General features: G+C 40.8%; 1 non-coding gene across 1 annotated transcript; it reads right to left on the bottom strand.

Annotated features, from left to right (window-relative positions):
- Positions 1–7,737: 7,737 nt before the first annotated feature.
- LOC112611789 lies at positions 7,738–7,878 on the bottom strand. Its single transcript, XR_003116751.1, has one exon. It is a non-coding gene; the product is annotated as a U4 spliceosomal RNA (small nuclear RNA).
- Between the last annotated feature and the right edge of the window lie 287 nt (positions 7,879–8,165).

Below are 8,165 nucleotides of genomic sequence, written 5' to 3'. Positions count from 1 at the left end.
ATTTCATACTCTGAGTCCAATTTATATATTTTTTTTCTTTTGTTGCTTATGTTTTTGGTGTCATACCCAAGAAACCACTGCTAAATCCAAGGTCACGGTGATTTATTCCTATTTGTTTTCTTCTAAGAGTTTTACCTCCATTATTTAGATCTGTAAGCCAATCTCAGTTAATTTCTGAAAATGATATAAGTAAGGGTTCAAATTCATTACTTTGCATGTAGATATCCAGCCATTTGAAATTTGGACTGATGAAGGTAGCACATGTCAACTTGTACTACCTTTTTGTAAGTACTGCATTTTATGTGGTAAAGTATTTTTTAGTGGTTAATTCAGAGTATGATATATGTTGAAATAACCAAGGGAAAAAAAAATATATATATATATATGTTAATTCACTCACAATTGGACATCCAAATTTTTATTAGTCATAGTAAGAAAAATTTATAAGCAAGTATGTGACTATTACGTTTATTTGCTGCAAGGAAAATCACATGGAATAGTCACAATGCAAGTGCACATAACATTTAACCTAACAGACAACACATTGCCATTTAATTTATGGGAATAATAACAAGTTTTAGCACTGCAATGGTTCTGTGTAAAATAAGTCACAGCGACTTTGGTTCTCAGCTGTGTCAAAAATTTTTCAACATAAAGAAAATTTTTTAAATTGAGATAACATTTCTTTGGTGAATATATTCATTTTCCTTCTTTTAGAGTTCATATTATACTGGTGATTGTTTCGTCTGTCTCAGAGATAATAGCCTGCTATACACCTTGTTGACCAAAAGCAATATCAAGTAGAGAAGTTTAAGTCAAAACTTCACTAGTATTTAAAACTTTCTTTCCAGTTACAACAATGTGATCTAATCATACATGTTGGAACTAAAAGAGTTTAGAGAGATTCTAATATTTTTTACTGGCAGAGAAGATATTAGTATCACTGCTTTCTAGTCACACACTTTACTAGTTACTAACTAGTGAGTGGTTGTGAAAGCACTAGAAACAGATCACAATCAGGTGCATTTCTACTAATAACACAGTGCATTTTCAGCGACAGTGATCAATAATCATGCTTTTAGTAGAATACCTATCCTAACGTTCTGAAGTCCCTGTTTCCCCTAAAGAATAAATTAGGGACATGAAAAAAAAAATCAGCACTTCAATTATGCTAACATCCTTGAGATATTCCAGAGACTGCTCTAACTATAACAGGTATGTTAAAATCTTATTAATAACTCCTCTGTTGCATAAAAATCAGTTTCTTTAGACACTAAGTTAAAGGGCTAAAGGGTTGCTTTATGAGCTGATAATGCTTACTATTGGAAATGATCTCACAAATAATTACTTCGCTTTATATAACACAGAAATTTGTATGGGAATTATATATTTGATAATTTACTATTGATAACTTACTAATAACATTAGTTGGTATAAGCAGACATTCAGTGTGTTTTAAAGGACTTGTGCCACGGAATGGAATCACACTTCAAAAGATGGTGGAAAGGCTCCCCACATCCTGGCTATTTTTCAGCCCTAAGTTGTCCCACAGGCCACACTTACCCCTGTCCTCCCTCTTCACATGGTTTAAATGTGTTCCCTCCAAAATTGTTGACACTTAATGGCCAATGTGATACTATTAAGAAGGGGAGCCTTTATTTGAGGTGATTAGGCCGTGAAAATTCCTCTCTCATGAACAGCATGAAGGCCCTGTTACATGGGGCTTCACACAGTGTTTGACGCTCTTGTCCTCTGACTTCTGCCACATGAAAGGACACAGCATTCATCCCTCTAAGGAGAGGATGAAAAAGGGGATAGCATGCAGCCACAAGGAACAATCTCAAAAGCAGAGAGCAGCCCTCCCCAGACAACCACACCTGCAGACACCTTGATCTTGAACTTCTCAGTGTCTAGAACTGTGAAAAATAAAACAGTGGTCTTCATAAATTACCTGTCTAAGGTACAATCACATGTCACTTAACAATGTAGGGATGGCTGGATGCAGTGGTTCATGCCTGTGGGGATAGCCCAGCACTTTGGGAGGCCAAGGCAGGTGGGTCACCTGAGGTCGGGAGTTCAAGACAAGCCTGGCCAACATGGCGAAACCCCGTCTCTACTAAAAATTCAAAAATACAATTGGCCAGGCTGGCAGCACATGCCAGCTACTCAGGAGGCTGAGGCAGAAGACCCGCTTGAACATGGGAGGCAGAGGTTGTAGTGAGCCAAGATCGCACCACTGCACTCCAGCCTGGGCAACAGAGTGAGACTCTGTCTGAAAAAAAAAAAGACAATGTGGGGATACATTCTGAGAAATGGGTTGTTAGGTGATTTCCTTGTTGTGTGAACATCACAGCGTGCACTTACACAAACCTAAATGCTGTAACCTACTACACACCTGGGCTAGACGGCGAAGCCTATTCCTCCTGGGCTACAAACCTGGACGGTACCTTATTATACTGAGTACCGTAGACAACTGTATCACAGTGGTAAGTATTTGCGTATCTAAACACAGAAAAGATACAGTAAAACTGAGGTATTAAAGAGAAAAAAATAGTACACCTATACAGGGCACTTACCACGAATGGAGCTTGCAGGCCTGGAAGTTGCTCTGGGTGAGTCAGTGAGTGAGTGGTGAGCAAAGGTGAAGGCCTAGGACATGACCGCACACTACTGTAGACTTGGTAAACACTCTACACTTAGGCTACACTGAATTTATTTTTTAAAACATAAAGTAATTGCACTATGACATTATGACGGCTATGACATTGCTACGTGATGGGAATTTTTCAGTTCCATTATAATCTTATAGGACTATAGTCACATATGCAGTCCACTGTTGACCAAAACATTATACATCTCATGATTGTATTTTATTACAGCAGAACAAATGGACGAAGACACTCCTGCCACAGGGATGCCTACTGTGTCAGCAGAGCCAGCAGCACCTTGTCCCTGTCTGAGAAAGACTCCATTTGGCCTCCTCACCAGCTCACTAGGTGTCTCCTCCAGGATCCTACAGACTAAATCCAATGAGGGATGAAGTTCCCACAGACAGCCTTAAGAGGGGAAGTACTGGCCAGCAGCAGACAGCCACAACCTCAGAGAGCCAGGTAGGCGCCAGATGTTTGCCTACTGGGTGCCGGACCTACTACCATGGTCTAGGGACCCTCAAGGGTGGGGGCCACATTCAAGAGCCCCATTGGCCCACCTGGTGGTTTGGCAGGTAGAAGGGTCCCTACACAGTGCCCAGTGGGCCTTTTCAAGGACAGACCAAATGCACGTTCAAGATATAGGCCGACCCTCTAAGAGAGGAGGAAGAGGAAATTACCCCCCCGCCCCCGAAAAATAGAGGCCAAAAATTCAAGACTTTGAGGGCACTGATTTGTCTGGCAATAACCAATCTGGAAGTAGTATTGGAATGGGTGCTAGGGATCTGCTAAGGTGCCAGGCATTACTTCTTTTGTTGCTGGACTAGAGAGGAGGTCTAGAATCCCTCCCCCTTGTCCCTGGAGAAAGAATAAGGATGGCCACGTAAGTAGAGGACAATGGCTACCTACCAATCAGTAGATGAGTTTTATACTCTAACATATGGTTAAATACCAGATCTGCCCTGGAACATTTTAAATGTTCAACAAACATGAGTTATTATGAGATATGCTATGACCATAATATGAAGCGTATGATGATTATGATTTTTTTGCAGTGTGTTGTTATTTTAAATAGCTAGGTGGGCTAAGCAACTACTGTCATCTCCTTTAACGAATGAAGAAATTGAGGCCAATGAGGTTGAATAACTCAAATTCACCGTTAAATACATCTGTGTCTTCTTTTTTTAAGACTAGGTCTCACTCTGTCACCCAAGGTGGAGTGAATAGTGCCATTGTAGCTCACTACAGCCTTGAACTCCTGGGCCCAGGTGATTCTCCCACCTCATCACTCCCCTAACCGCAAGACCCTAAGACTATAAGTGAATATTGACATACAGAGCTAATTTTTAATTTTTTTGGAGAGACAGAGTCTCACTGTTTTCCAGGCTGATCTTGAACTCCTGGCCTCAAATGATTCTCCCACTGTAGCCTACCAAAGTTTATGGATTACAGGTGCGCGCCACCATGCCCAGCCCATGTCTTTTCATGTACATTTCTTTTTTTTTTTTTTTTTTTTTTGAGACAGAGTCTCAGTCAGTCGCCCAGGCTGGAGTGCAGTGGCATGATCTCGGCTCACTGCAAGCTCCGCCTCCCGGGTTCACGCCATTCTCCTGCCTCAGCCTCCCGAGTAGCTAGGACTACAGGCGCCCACCACCACGCCCGGCTAGTTTTTTTTTTGTTTTTTTTGTTTTTTTTAGTAGAGATGGGGTTTCACCGTATTAGCCAGGATGGTCTCGATCTCCTGACCTCGTGATCCGCCCGACTCGGCCTCCCAAAGTGCTGGGATTACAGGCTTAAGCCACTGCGCCCGGCCTTTTCATGTACATTTCAATGCGCCTTTCCATCTACCCTCTTGTAGGTGAAGGATTAAAATGATGGGGAAGTACAGATGTGGAAGGGTGGGATAGAGGGATAAAGCTGAAGAAAATAACAAGCTTGAAATATATGTATATCTAAACCAGATTCAAGAAGTAGAAAGCAACTAAAAATAGAGGAATACAATCAGATATGGCAAGGTTCAACGTGCAGGAGAAATTGAGAGAACCTATGGTTTCATGAAAGATATATCAAATTTTCTTAACCTTGTAAGGTATATATCCACAAGTCAAAAATAATTCAACATTTTGTGAGAAATCCTAGTTTAAAGCCAATGACATAATGTGATTTCTATTGTTTCCTTTTACTTTTACAAGTGTTCTGATTTGGGCAATAAATTATATGCTTACTCTTCATACTTAAATTCATGATATGTGGTCTCACGGAAGGTTGATCATTTTTTTAAAAGCCCTTTGTCATCAGACTGGCTGTGGTTCTAAAGTATTAACAATTCAGAGAATAAAGTAGTCTGAAGATGGGTGGGAAAGACCACAAGTATAGATCGAGGGCTACTGGAGGTCACAGGAGAGAAAACCTTTGAGATGGTTGAGAAATGAATCCATACATCCATATAAGCAATAAAAGGACACCATTGACATGAATAGTTCAGTCCTTAAGCAGAGCATCACCTCACTCTGAGGACAAAGGAGGTCACTGGAACTCTTGTCCTTTTCCTATATTCTCTCCCTGTGAGAACATCAAAGGATTAGGAGCTGAGAAATTTTGCAAGAGATCTGAGATGATCATAAAAGGGTCGAAAAGAGGCTCTTTGTGATAAAAGAGGAGCCAAGAAGAAGGAGAAAGCTTCTTTAGCACAATAAAAAAAGAGTTATGTTTTATAAGAAGTAGAATCAATATTATGCAATACAATCAACACACAATTTTCAGATGAACATAAGCTGTGCTCTCTTTGGAATAAAAGTAGTTGTTCTTGTACAGAACAATTTAGGGCTACACTGCATCCATTACTCTTTCCCAAAGGCCCTTCATTTTTCTATATGAAGACTGAAGTCTTTTCATCATGCAGAAGCTTGATAAAATTCTATATTCAAAGAGGCTTGAGCTACCACTATGAGACTAAAGTGGTCTTAGAGCTCTTTCTACAATATCCTTTCTCTTGCTGCCTAGATTGACGGTAGCCACATGATCCAAGTTCAGCCAATTGATCACTCTTTCTTACCCTAGGTGTGGACCCTATAACCATCCAATGGGTTTGTTTTGCCCGTTGCCTAGACAGAGCTGGTTTATCAAGACCAGAGAATTGCAATAGAGAAAGGGTAATTCATGCAGAGCTGTCTGTGCAGGAGAACCAAGTATTATTATTACTCAAATCAGTCTTCCTGAGCATTCGGGGATCCGAGTTTTTAAGGATAATTTGGTGGGTAGGGGGTCAGTGAGTTGGGAGTTCTGATTAGTCATGTCAGAGATGAAATCACAGGGAGTTGAAGCTGTCCTCTTGCAAAGTCATTTCCTGGGTTGGAGGTGGCGGGGTGGGGCCAGTTTATCAATTTAGGTGGTACCAACTAATCCATCAAATGCAGGGTCTGCAAAATGTCTCAAGTGCTGGTATTAGGGTTTACAATAGTGATGTTATCCCCAGGAGCAATTTGAGGAGGTTTAGAATCTTGCAACCTCCAGCTGCATGACTCCTAAACCGTATTTCTAATCTTGCAGCTAATTTGTTAGTCCTGCAAAGGCAGTGTAGTCCCCAGGTAGGAAGGGGGTTTGTTTTGGGAAAGGACTGTTACCATCTTTGTTTCAAAGCTAAACCATAAACTTAAGTTCATCCCAGAGTTAGTTCGGCCTCCACCCAGAAATGAACAAGGACAGCATGAAGGTTAGAAGCAAGATGGAGTAAGGTCAGATCTCATTCACTGTAATAATTGCCTGTTACAGTTTTTGCAAAGGCGGTTTCAACCCTCCGAGCGGTGACACAACGGTGAGGGAAAATGGTTAGAAATCATTTATTCTGTGAAAGTATCTAGGTGAGACAATCTAGAAGTTTCTTTCCAAAAGGTGACTTAGAGCTGCCCAGTTTCCATCTCTTCCAAGCCTGATTGGTGTCACTTGCTTTAAACCAAAGAAACTTAATATATTCAAGTTGATAAGCTGTGTTTGCCCTAATCAAAGGGAAAAGTGTCTGATGCCATCCTTGGGAGAGGAAATTGAATGGAACTGGTGCTATATTCTTCCACCTCATGATACAAGAGCCCTCTGATTTGACAACCAGTAGAAGCATGGTCCAAAGAAAGTCTGCCATAACATTCTTTCTAAGCCAAAGATGATAGAGTTTGCAGGGCACAGGGAAAAAAAAGATGGCCAGAATCTCCATCTCTTATGTAGATGAGTATTCCAGGAAATGGGAATTGGTACTTCTAAGGCAGAGTAGGAAAAGGAGAGAAAATTAGGAGTTGATGTTAGAAAGCGAGGGTACATCCACACAGAGCGCTTCCAAAGGCCTGTATCTTGTGGGGGCACATTTTAATATGTACTTACCCTTCAAGTGCTTAAACCACCATGGAAATCTGCCTATATTATCAGTTGGGGGTGACATTCTAATGGTTCTTAGGAAGATCGGTGCCTACCTGCTTCCTGTTGAAATAGGGCTGCTGGGGTCCTACCCTCACCCCACCAGTCATAAGGAGAAGAGGTCACAGATCTGCACGTGTGTAATTCACTGGCAGTAAGACTCCAGGGCTCTTTGCTTTGATGGCTCCCCTATCCCAGCAGCGTAGTATGGGCACCTTCTCTTTCGTGGGACAGAGAGGAAGACCATTGACTCACCCAAGTACACATTTCTCTCCACTTTGGAATTATTTGTGGTAATTATTAATTTGACTGGCTCATTTTGGAAACTTCTATTTCTCTTGGTTTTTGTGGGATCCCTCAAAGCTAAGAGGGACTGGATTAGGGGTTAGGGTTCACAACAAGTAGCTGGCAGATTTGAATGGACTCTATGTCGAGATTTCCCAGGAATAAGGCCAAAAAAAATCTGGAGATTTCCCTCTTGCCAACAAAGCAGAAACTCAAGCAGGGACTTGAGACAGGTGACCTGGTTAATAATCAAGCGTTTCCTAACCACAGCATTTCCCTTGTGGTCCCAAGCACCCAAGCTTGGCACTCGAAGACAAGTGGCAGAGTGCAAGATACATCAAATACAATATTTGGACATTATGGTTAAAAATGAATCCTCTTTTTTCTTTTTTAAATTCTGTCTCTGTAGAGACTGTCAAAAATTGCCTATGCCCACTCTAATGCAAGTCATCACACCAGGGTATTGGGAAATGTTTTTAATTAGCAATAATCGCACCCTGGAGGATCCTCAGTAGCTACAATAGTGCCACTGCACAAAGCTTAAACTAACTTATTTTTATTGTTCTTCTAGCGCTAATTTATTAAAATACAGATATTGTGTAAATAATTCCATTTCCTGCAATATGTCTTTTCTATTATTGCTTCTATTATTGATTCCTTCCATTTTCTTCTGATCACAAGCGAGTCTCTACTTATCTTGACCTATTTATTGTTAGAAATAATGTTTTCCTGAAACAAATTAGGCCATCAGGCAGGTATTTTAAATAGTTTTTCTTTCCTTGTCATTTAGTAATTCCATTTGGCAGGAAAGATGCTCTGTTGAACACT

Source organism: Theropithecus gelada, chromosome 18, assembly GCF_003255815.1.
Source record: "Theropithecus gelada isolate Dixy chromosome 18, Tgel_1.0, whole genome shotgun sequence".
Taxonomy (NCBI): domain Eukaryota; kingdom Metazoa; phylum Chordata; class Mammalia; order Primates; family Cercopithecidae; genus Theropithecus; species Theropithecus gelada.
The sequence above is the reverse complement of the archived record's forward strand: the minus strand, read 5'-3'. Positions and strand labels throughout refer to the sequence as shown.